Source organism: Odocoileus virginianus, chromosome 19 (genome assembly GCF_023699985.2).
Source record: "Odocoileus virginianus isolate 20LAN1187 ecotype Illinois chromosome 19, Ovbor_1.2, whole genome shotgun sequence".
Classification (NCBI taxonomy): Eukaryota; Metazoa; Chordata; class Mammalia; order Artiodactyla; family Cervidae; genus Odocoileus; species Odocoileus virginianus.
Window position 1 is genome coordinate 11,883,049 of NC_069692.1, and position 12,064 is coordinate 11,895,112.

The 12,064-nt window shown below is 42.6% G+C and overlaps 1 protein-coding gene across 5 annotated transcripts in view; it reads right to left on the reverse strand.

The window, feature by feature from the left end:
• The window catches only part of NCOA7 (nuclear receptor coactivator 7), a 151,905-nt gene that overhangs the window by 125,989 nt on the left and 13,852 nt on the right, over nucleotides 1-12,064 (reverse strand). The window contains exon 2 of one of the 5 annotated variants that reach the window (XM_020878925.2): nucleotides 1,569-1,702. The exons of the other annotated variants lie outside the window; for them this stretch is intronic. The gene's annotated coding sequence lies outside the window, so the exon portion shown is untranslated. The remainder of the gene's footprint in view (nucleotides 1-1,568; nucleotides 1,703-12,064) is intronic. 5 annotated transcript variants of the gene reach the window in all.

A 12,064-nucleotide genomic window follows, 5' to 3' on the forward strand; every position in this document is an offset into this window, starting at 1 on the left:
ATAGAGTGACTGTAAATTAAGAAGTTCATAATGGCCAATATGAAGAAAGAAGCAAAACAGAGCTACATGGCCCCAACAAATAGAAGCTACACTTTAACCAGTGAGTAGAGTCAATGAGTCCTATATGAAATACAAGTGCCCCTGCAGGAAGTGGGGGCAGGAAACTATAATTAGAACTGAGGTGTTAAAACTAACAAAATGAAAAGTAGCTAGAAAAATAAATTGAAGTATTTTCCTCATAATTAACAATTATTTCAAAGTGTGCTAAAGCAAAAACTGCTGACTTTGGAAGATTTTAGGTTTGCTATGCAGAAGCTAATTTTTTTAAAAATCTTTGAATTCATAATCACTATTTTCAAGCCATTAATGATGAATATGTCTCATCCACAATGATGAAAAAAAATGGATCACTTGGGTGTTTTACAAGAATGTTCTTCCTTTAAAAATAAAAATAACATCAGCATTCTATTTTATTTTGGAAACATGTCAGCAAGTATCAATACATCTCACTGGAGCAAATGTGGAAATGAAAGCACAAAGCCTTGGGAAGCTATCCCTCAGAAAGGTTTTATCTGCTTGCCTCTACCTCACTATCTCACCCGTGCAACTCTCACCTCTGCTTCCCAGGAGTAACCTGGTTTAAACCTATAATAAGAGGTTGTCTCCAGATCAGTCTTCCTTAAATACCACTCTCATAATGCCATGCCCCTGCTCAAAAATCCCCAAAGTCTACTTACTGCCTGGAGCACTAATCTAAATTTTCTGCATAGCATTCGCCTTTCCTAAAATCTTGCCTTTTCACCCTGAATGAGCCTCAAAGTAAAAAAAAAAAAAAATTTCATCAATCAAAATTATTTACTAATTTATTTCAACTCCATAAACAATGTAATTCACAATCCCTATTACAGGGAAGGTACTGTGATAAATGAGTGAAATGAATGAGTGAAACTCGCTCAGTTGTGTCCAACTCTTTGCGACTCCAAGGACTGTAGCCCACCAGGTTCCTCCATCCATGGGGTTCTTCAGACAAGAATACTGGAGTGGGTTGCCATTTCCTTCTCCGGGGGAATCTTCTCCACCTAGGGATGGAACCCGGGTCTCCTGCATTGTAGGCAGATTCTTTATTGTCTGAGCTACCAGGGAAGCCCCACTCCGATAAGTATCAGAGACCAAAGATAAATAAGACATGGAAAGGAAACAAAAGTTAGTCACACAGTCGTGTCTGACTCTCTCAGATCCCATGGACTGTAGCCTGCCAGGTCCTCTGTCCATGGGATTCTCCAGGCAAGAATACTGGAGTGGGTTGCTCCTCCCTTCTCCAGGGGATCTTCCTGACCCAGGGATCAAACCTGGGTCTCCTGCATTGCAGGCAGTCGCTTTAACTTCTGAGCCACCAGGGAAGCCCCACAAGACAGGAGACTTGCCCTAATCGTGTTCACTGTCTCACAAGGGAGACACTTAGGATCTCAGCTCTGTGGGATACAAACAGCTGTGGAAAAGAAACAGACCCCAAAGGAAGAAGACTGAGGCTTCCACAGGGCCCACCCTCCTGCAGCCCCCACACACACCAAGATCTGAAGGATGAGCGCGGGTTCCCAGTTACAGGGCACGGGAAGCAGGTCTGGCTGAACAAAAGCGACGTGTAGACACAGTCTCTCTCTGCTGCTCCAGGATCAAATGTGAAGCAGGAGAGCGGTGGGAGCTGAGGATGAAGACATGGACAGGATTCGGGTCGTGAGGACCTCTCAGGTCATGCGAAGAGCTGGAACTGCGTCCTCGCTGCCCACTAGGCGCTGCCTCCGCTCCCCGGCACCTTCCAGCACCATGACACCAAGGCTCAGGCTGACCCCACAGCCGCCCTCCCAACAGACCTCGCCGCAGGGACGGAGGGCGTGTAACACCCACCGGGTGCAGAGGATGGACTTCAGAAGACTGACAAGAGGGCGAACAGACTCGGCCCTATCTCAGTGGGCTTCCCTAGCGGTCCAGTGGTTAAGAATCTGCCTGACAATGCAGGGGACACAGGTTTGATCCCTGGTCCTGGAAGATTCCACTTGCTATAGGGCAACTAAGCCCGTGCATCACGACTACTGAAGCCAGAACACCCTAGAACCTGTGTTTTGAAACAAGAGCAGCCACGGCAATGAGAAGCCCGCACACAGCCATGAAGAGTAGCCCCTGCTTGCTGCAACTACAGAGAGCCCACACACAGCAATGAAGACCCAGCACAGCCATAAATAAATTTTAAAGATGATAATAATGTAAGATTTTTTAAAAGAAGATATCACAGTCTAACTAGTTGAGAGAGGGCCCACACTTAGGCCAACAGTATTTACACAGAAAGAGAAGGCATGGGTTCAAGACATATTAAGGAGGCAAATGAGTCCAAGTTTGGTGACGCACTCCACAAAGACAAGACGGGAAGGGAAGGGATGATGGATGCCTTCCAAGTTTCTGCCTCAGGGGCTGGATAGATTGTGATACCACAGATAAGATATGATCTACAGGAAAAGGGCAGGCACTTGGCGGGGTGCAGAAGCAGAAACAGATGAAAGATCAGTTTTGGGCACACTGCCTTTGAAGACCCACGGGACTGTCAGCTGGAGACATTCACCAGATGTTAGATTTCATAAAGCACAGGAGTGCAGAGAGGGCTAGAGAAAAAGATTGAGAAATTAACAGCATATGGTTGTACTTGAGGAAAAGGAAAACAATATGATGATAACGCCCTGCACATACAACCATGCACAAGGCCCTGTACGGAAACAGTGAAGGACACGGGCTCAACTCTCACTAGTTTATCTCTGAAGCCCTGACGTGGGGCTGCCCTCAAGGGACTGACCAACCAGTAGGAAAAAATAAGATGTGTGCCCATAACTAAAATGGAGAGTTAGTAACTTAGAGCTGTCCAAAATAACATGAAGAATCCAAAAGACACAAAGTTCAACTTGGAGGTAACGAAGTAAACCTTTCAGGATGGCGAGGATTTCAACAGGTAAAGAGGGAAAAGAGAAAGGATTTCAGGAACAGAGAACAGCCAAGCATGAAGTCTGGACATGGAAGGGCAGAGTGGCAAGGGCAGGGAAAGAAAACCACCTTTCCTTTCCACAAGTCATCATTTCAATGTTTCCCACATGTTCTCTCTTTTCATCCCTACACCACATTATGAGTAAGGCATCCTTACTTCCAGTAAACTGAGACTGAGAGATGCTAATTTCCCTAGGTCAACCCTCCCAGCCTTGGTGGAGCAGAGATTTAGATCCAGTTTGGTGTACCTTTCCGTGCCTTTTGATAACCTGTGAGGCCAGAAAGCATTTGGAGATGAGTTAGGGAAAGTGGTCTGGAATCAGCAGCATCTAATGCCTCAGCTCTTCAGGTTAAGACAAATGTACCCAACACAGTGGAGGGGCAGCAGGTCACTGAACCCTCCAACAGGACGGCCTCGGTGGAAAAGACCCTGATGCTGGGAAAGATTGATGACAGGAGGAAAAGAGGGCGACAGAGGATAAGATGGTTGGATGGCATCACCAACTCGATGGACATGAGTTTGAGCAAACTCCGGGAGATGGTGAAGGACAGGGAAGCCTGGCGTGCTGCAGTCCATGGGGTTGCAAAGAGTCAGACACGACTGAGCAAACGAACAGCAAAGTGGAGGGTGGGGGTGGAAGCCACGCCTTCACGAACCAGGACAGTACTCATTCGAAAATCTGGGGAGCAAAAGATGAAAACGACAGTAGCCAAGTGTCCAGCCCTCATCACCTCCATTTCACATGTGGCCTGAACCCACGGAGCTCCTCGCCAGCTCTCTACCTTCATCCTTACTGTTCTCCAAGCTTAAGGTAATCTTGCTACACTTCTTCTTCCCCTGATCGGATCCAGCACAAGATTCAGCCGTGCTTCCCTGGACACTGTGTGCCCTTCTCTCTCTGCCTTATAAGCGCACTTCACGTGTCACTTATCACTTACTGTGAGGCACTTGACCCTACACGGCGTGACAACGCCACTTCACTTAGCCTCCGCAGCCCCAGCCGACCAAGGTTCCCTCAAGTCAAAAACCATCATGTTTCACACTCTGCTTATACTTCCCTAAATACCTAACACAGAACTAGGCAGAAAAACCACATGCAAGCTAAGCAAGGAATTAATCCAATCCTGGGGATAAGATTGATGACATGGTAGACAAACATCAATCCAAAGATTCCTCCCAAAGTAACAGTTATTTGGGGACTTCCCTGGTGGTCCAGTGGTTAAGATTCTGTGCCTCCACTGCAGGGGGCATGGGTTCAACCCCTGCTTAGTTTGGCAAATATACACACACACACACACACACACACACACACACATATATATATATACATATAAAATTATTATTTGGAAATGGGGACTGTAGGTTCAAGCCAGCCCCTCTGGAACTCCAGAAAGAATTAGAACCCTGGCTCTCTGCCCTGCCCTAGGCCAGGTAGTTTATTTTAAAGTCTCGCTTCTGCATGCCATCATATGTGATGATCTCTATTTATTAGATTTCCCCTCATGAATAAAAATGAAGCCATAACTACCTAATTGGAAAATTTTTATATTGCAAGCTGAGCCAGAAACTAATATTTGGTTCTAGTAGAAAAATATTGACAAAAATAAATACAAGGAAAAAAAAAAGATTAAATGATCCAAGAACTGACATCTGGTGCTGCTGTGTCTGTTTAGAACTAGAGGAGTTCTTTTTCCATTTTCTATTCAACAGATAAAAAAAATCCAAATCTTCCATTTCTTTTAAATTTCTGGGAACTGATCTATTTCTTAAACCAGATGGATGCAGCCCTTTCAGGTACGGACACACCAACAGATTAACCAGGAAGAGATCGGCAAAGGATGCCATAAAAATGATTTGCACAGAGCACCACCCGGCAGTCTTCATGCTTCACCGAAGAACCAGAGCTCCTTAAATCAATCTTTAATGGGAACTACATTCTCCATTGTAAGTGGTTATAATGGGCTTCTTAAAAGCCCTTCTTCCATTTAATGTTGAGTTTCTCCTCACATCAATAAACCCTAGACTCATCCAAACACTGAATTACAAGAGCCTCCTGCTTTCAGGGTGCATTACAGACCAAGAAGAATGCTATGAGAGAGTACAAGATGTATCTTCTACCTAAATATTTCTTTTTGTGACCTTAAATCAGTACACTCATTTTAAATTTAGTTCATTATTTTTTAAAAAATGACATATACAAAACCCTTAACCCCGTAAGAGCTGTGTTAAAGACAAAGTATTTTCTGCATCACCAACAAATGTCTGATGCTCCCCGTGACGCCACTTAGAAGGAACTTAAGGACAGAGCTATCAGACTCCCTAACTCCACCGAACCAGTGTGGACCCACACAGCCCAGGGTGGCTTTCTGGCTCCGCACCGAACACACTGCAGCTCCTTGCTCATTCGGGTATGACCAGTGGGGACTAGGAAACACCAGAGCACACATAATGTCCATCAGCTGTTTTCCCAAAACATGTTTCCTATTATACAAATGAAATAATGACAACAACACGCTGTAAGGCTTGGCCATATAAGGAACAGGCCAAAATGTACTTTTCTATGCAAACATTTCCTCCTAGAAAATACTTACACTTATGCTGAAATACGACAAAAATTCAGTCCTTCTCAAAGCTGTACTGTCATCTAAACACAAAGGGTATTCAGAAATATAGGTGTTAAACAAAGGTCAGAAACTTGAATACCCTAACAAGAAATCTGGGAAGAAAGACTTAGAACAAAAGCATGCTGTAAACTTATAAGGGAAACATCTAGGAGATAACATTCCCAGATAAACAAATGTGTGTCACAGAAACAAAACAGAACTTAATAGCAACAAAGAACTACGAAGTTAAACTAGAATCAAGGTGATGATCAAGGACAGGCTAGAGGTCTACCACTTGAATGGGACAAAGCCAGTGGATGGCAAAATGGAGACCTCACCAACTCCTATTCCATTATTTTTTGTCAAGGGAACTGAAATTAGATTTGAAAAGAACTAAACAAGTGTGGGTATCAGTGATCTCTTACCCAAAATGAGTACAGAGATTTCATCAAATCTTCTTGATACTCTAAAGATTAAAGATCCACCTCTGGGCTTGACAGTCACTTTGTAAGTTCCCTCTAGGAAGAGAATGTGCAAATAAGATTTCTAACGCATCACTGGCAGGGTCAGGAATTGCTGAATATGTGGGAAAGGTCAAAAGCCTAACAAGATGCAAATACATTTTAATTTTCAACAAAAGTTAGAAAAGGGAGTATGCAAATTACACACTGGAGAACATCATACGAATCCCCAGCAAAACTTTCAGACGTGATACTTAAAGGCAGCTTGGGAAGGACTTAGAAGAGGAGGCCGTGAACCCTGGGATCCACGATGTTCACAGAAAATCAACCATTCAGCAGACAACAACAAACAAGCAGATCCCTTTTTGAAGCATCTCCCAGGGACCAAGTACCCCACTGGAGATACAAAGAGGAAGACTGCGTTCACAGGCCAGGACGCTCAGGTGAGACAGGCAACTGACATCCATCAGGTGGTAAGGCAAGTGGCAAGCAGTCTGATACTGGTGGTACAAGGAACCACACAGCACAGAGGGGAAGCAACTACTCCGCCAGGAAGGGAAGGGGAGTCTGGGGCCAGAGCCAGACTGCGAGGGAGGAGCAAGAATTTGATGCTGAATGCAGAAGAGGCTGGTCTCAGTAGGCAGAATGAGGATGTACAAGCCACTGGCAGGGAATGCATGGTACTCAAGGAGGCCTGGTGGTCTGGTACGGTGGACACGGAGGGCTGGTAGAGAGAAGGAAGTTCCCGAATGGGGCCCAGCCAAACTGTACTGACCTAATTTCCCTCTTGTACACAGTTACTATTCTAGTGCAACAAGGAAATGAGGCAAACAGAGTGTAACTGTACTTATAAGGCACTTGGTAAGTTTCTCTTGATCTGCTTATGAATAAGATTGAGAATGTGGCCTAGACATGAATGAATGCCCCCATGATTGGATTGATTACAGAAAGCACTGAGTCACTATACCAAGAGGCATGTGCTCACCAACTGCCTGGCCTCTATCTGGAGCTGGGAGCAGACCTCCCACTTCAACCTAGAGGGAGGATATTAACAGCTTAATGCCTTGTCCTCATTAATAAATTTACCAATGACTTGAATGAAAATATGTGCTTGATAGACTTTTGAATAGATAAATAACATCTTGGATAACAGCATTTCAATTCAGACAGATGTCAGCTGTCTGTAGATCAACTGAGGGCTCTACAACTGGGAGAGGTAGAACCTAGCATTAGCACAAATAAATAGGACAGGCATATATCACATTTGGGGTGACAGTAAGATTCACACACCCAGTGATGTGATTCCACTGCTTCACAACACCTCCCCACACCCACCTAGGCCAAAAAATAAAAAACTAATGCAGTCAACCCAGAATAAAAAAGACTATGATGGTCTGTCTCACCCTTTTTGAGGGTTATAATATATCATGACTATTGCATTTAGCTCTGGATCTCCTCATACAGGAGAAATAGAAGGAAACTGGAACAACTAGAATGATTAAATAACCCAAAACTAAACTTTAAGCTGTGCTGTGTGCTTAGTCGCTCAGTCGTGTCTGACTCTTTGTGACCCCATGGACTGTAGCCCGCCAGGCTCCTCTGTCCATGGGGATTCTCTAGGCAAGGATACTGGAGTGGGTCGCCATGCTCTTCTCCAAGGGATTTTCCCAACCCAGGGATCGAACCTAGGTCTCCCTCATTGCAGGCAGATTCTTGACCATCTGAGCCACAAAATTTTAAGAATATTAGTCAAAGGAGCTGGTCAGGTTTAGCATGAAAAGAGTTGAGAGGAAAGGATGTGAAAGAGGAGTTGTCAGGAAAGGAATTTCCCAGGCAAGAATACTGGAGCAGGTTGCCATTTCCTCTTCCAGGGGATCTTCCCGACCCAGAGGTTGAACCAGAGTCTCCTGCATCTCCTGCATTGGCAGGTGGGTTCTTAACCACTGAGCCAGCTGGGAAGCCCTAGAGGAAAGGACAGTTATTGTCAAATATCTCAAGGATCCTATTTGGTGGAGGATTTAAGCTTGTACCAACAGACCCTCAAGGGTCTACCTAGAACCAGGCACTGGGTACTGAGAGAGAGGTGTCTTGACTCAACATAAGGGCACTGGGTCCTGAGAGAGAGGTGTCTTGACTCAACATAAGGGCTTGATGCAAACAGCAGCCTTCAGAGAAAGCAGCTTCCTAATCTCCAGAGATGACAGCACAAGCTGGACCACTTTGGGGGGTGGCTGTGGACTGGTAGATCTCAATTCTACCAAACATCAACACCCCTCACCTGATAAATACAGCTGACCTTTGAACAACAGGGGTTTGCACTTCGTGAGTCCACCTACACTCAGATTTTTTCAGTAAATATACTATAGTATCACATGATCTGAAAATACAAAAGAACTGCACATACAAAGAGCCCACTGCAAGTTACACACATTTTTTTTTAACTACACGGAGAGTCAGCACCCCAACTCTCACAGTTTCCAATGGTCAATTGTATATAAGTATTTTATAATATGACCTTTTTATAATGCTGAGATGAAGCTGATAAATAATATAACCCATTTAACACAATTTTATGAAGGTGATGTAATGCCTTAAAGGAAAGTAACTGATCACAGGTAGTTCAATATCTAAATTCCCAGGTTTCAAGAATCAATATAATGCCAAAAGACAAGTAACTTATAACAGGTAAGTCATAAGTGAATAGTTTATAATAATAAATTCTCAAACACAAGTTTATTAGAAGACACAACAAATGCTCAGATGCTTATAGCACCACAAGTTTAGCTATAGGTGAAATGAGATCAAAATAATTTCATAGGGGGAGGGGGCATATGTATACCTGTGGTTGATTCATGCTGATGTATGGCAGAAGCCAACACATGGATAGACTAATATTTTTAATTAATTTTTAACAAAAATTTTTCATGTCAAAAATTCCTTCAAAGCTGAGATTTTACAAACTTCACATACCTGAGTAGTTCTGTTTTCAGGATTCTCTGTGCTTTACCTGACTAAGCCCTCTGACTCATATTAAGGCAGCACAGCACCTTTAAAGTGGCCTCCCAGGTGGCGCGAGTGGTAAAGAACCCTCCGTTGATGCAGGAGAGCTAAGAGATGCAGGTTGATCTGTAGGTCGGGAAGATCCCCTGGAGGAGGGCATGGCAACCCACTCTAGCATTCTTGCTCAGAAAATCTCATGAAAGAGGAGTGTGACAGGTTACTGTCCATAAGATCACAAAGAGTCAGATACGACTAAAGTGACTTAGCTGGCAGGCACCTTTGAAGCTGGACAGACCCCAGTGGAATCCAGACTCCAGCCTTTCCAAGGTATAGAGCCTTGAGCAAGTTCCTCAATTTCTCTAACTTCCAGTTTCCTTTTCTGCGAAATGGTTGGTCTAGAGATGAAACATGTCCAAGAGGTGTTTATCGAGTCTAGCACCCCATGGAACAGAAAATTCCCTCCACTGAGATTTCAACAAGCCCAAATATTCCTGTGTTCATGAAAATTACACCTATCTTCATCAGCGCCTGCAGAGTTAGATTCAAATTTGCCCCTAAACAGACAGGTTAGATCATGAATTAACTCAAGCCAGGCAGCCCAGGAGAATGTCGAGATAAGAGCAAGCAGCAACAGTCAAAACATTTACTGAACATTAACCATATGCACCAGATTTTTTTGTTCAATGCTATCATACACACAGTTTAATCTTTATGATTCTATGAGAGTTCATTTTCTCAATCCCTTTTAGATAAAGAATCTGAAATTCAGAAAGGTTAAAACATTTATTCAAGGTCAAACAGCCATAAGAGTTGGAGACAGAATGATCAGCTTTGTCTGACACCAAACTCAGAACCATTCATAATGGATCTCTAATGTGAGGCTGCGACACTGCACAGAATTTTCACATCAGTTGCCTGATTCTTCCTGGCAGTTGGTTCTACCCACCATTAAAAAGAAGAAAAGAGTGAACACCAACATTCTTGTCATTCATCCTTTAGGACATTGATTCTGAGCCACATTCAAGTTAGTCATTGCTATTCATTAATAAATGCACTACACTAAACATGTTCACCTATTTAATAAACATTTACTGCTTTTAAAAAGCTAACTGGAATGCACATTCCCTTACTTCATTAAATTAAGTAAAATACCTCTTAAATATTAAGGACTGAAGTAATGGTATAACTGACTATGCCAGAAATATATCCCTTAGCAGTTGGCATATTTTTTGTTTCTGTGGTTATGAAAAGTAATTGTCTGCAATCCAATTATTTCTCCACTGAAATTAGTAAACACACAGCATCAGAATTTAAAAATGGAATTTTGATCTTTTAAAAAAATGTCCTTATGGATTTTAAGTTACAAAAGTACCTTTTTTTTTCCCCTTAGGGACTAAAACTGATGATTCTTTTTAGAACTAAAAGTTATGATTTTATAAAACTTCTACCAAAGGTCTTTAATATATTGCATGCATTTTCTCATTAATACTTAAAAAGATATAACTATTTAGTCTTAAACAGTTTTCTCTCTGTACACAAACACAAATTAAATGGGGAACATATACAGAAAGTCATGTAAAAAGTTATTGGAGACAATGAAAACAGAACAGAGTCTACTCTGCTGATTTCATGTCTCAACCAGAAAACTTTCTCTTTCTCACCATCAGTCACTATTTATTGGGTGTCTGCTCCAGGCATATGAGTGTCCAAAACCCACAAAAGTTAGGAAAAAATATATCTGATGCCTGCAATGTCACGAGGGGATTTCTAGGGACACCCCCTATTATTGCTTCAGCACTGGAAGATCACTTCAGCTCATCTCTAAGATGAGTCCAAAGGTGGCAGGCTCCAAACATCAGCAACAAACAAATAAGTGAGGGATTTCCCTAGTGGTCCAGTGGTTAAGAATCTGCCTTGCAATGTAGAGGATGCAGGTTCCATCCCTGGTCAGAGAACTGGGATCCCACATGCTGCGGAGCAACTCAGCCTGCATGCCCCAACTAGAGAGTCAACTCAGCCTGGGTGCCACGATTAGCGAGTCCATGCAACAAAGGATCCCATGTGTCCAACTAAGACCTGATACAGCCAAGTAAATAAATAGATATTATTTTTTACAAAAAAATGACACAGGAAGAAAAATTTGTCTTCAATTACTTCTGGCATTCATTTTAATATTATTAGACAGATCCACTACTAAAATCCTGGGATCTCTGGCCTATTTGCTTTTTTTTTTTTTTTTTTGCAGTTATCTTTCTAGCCCTGGCCCAAAAGGAAAGAGTCTTCTGGAGTCTCTATCTACTAGTATAGAACTCAAGCCTATTCCCCAAAGAGTAGGCCTTCCAAAGAGCAGGCACCAACATCATTCACTGCATCAGCTGCCTTTGCTCACAGCAAATGCCATCACTACTGCAGGGGTCCTGGTCTTGCATCATACCCCAACTCCTTGAATTTTAGGACAGGAATAAGCATGGGCAGTGGTTACTATGTCTATTTCTTCTTATTATTATTACTATTATCAGGTGGGAGCTATCTGTTAGATGAATCTGAATCAGGGTTAACTGACACAAACAAAACCAATAAAATTTGAAAGATGGAGGATGTAATAAATGAAATGCCTTTACAAAGAACCTATAGGCTGTAAGCATTAGTTTTCAAGAATTAAATGTGGGTGTCTTTTGAGACAATCAAGAGACATAATGCTCACTTTACCAGGTAAACGGCCATTCTACTAAGGGAAAGCCACATGCTTCTTTGTTTTCATGTGGACGGTATTGGCAACAGAATGCCATCTGCAAAATACACTGGCATACACTCATACATGTGAAAATTAAAAAATAATTGATTTATCACTTTTTAATATGCTTTCAGTATATTTACATATAAGTAAGCATACAATATAAATATACAAGTGGCAATAAACAATTTACACTTACTCCAAAACTGTCCCTTGTCACATACTGACAAGCCATCTC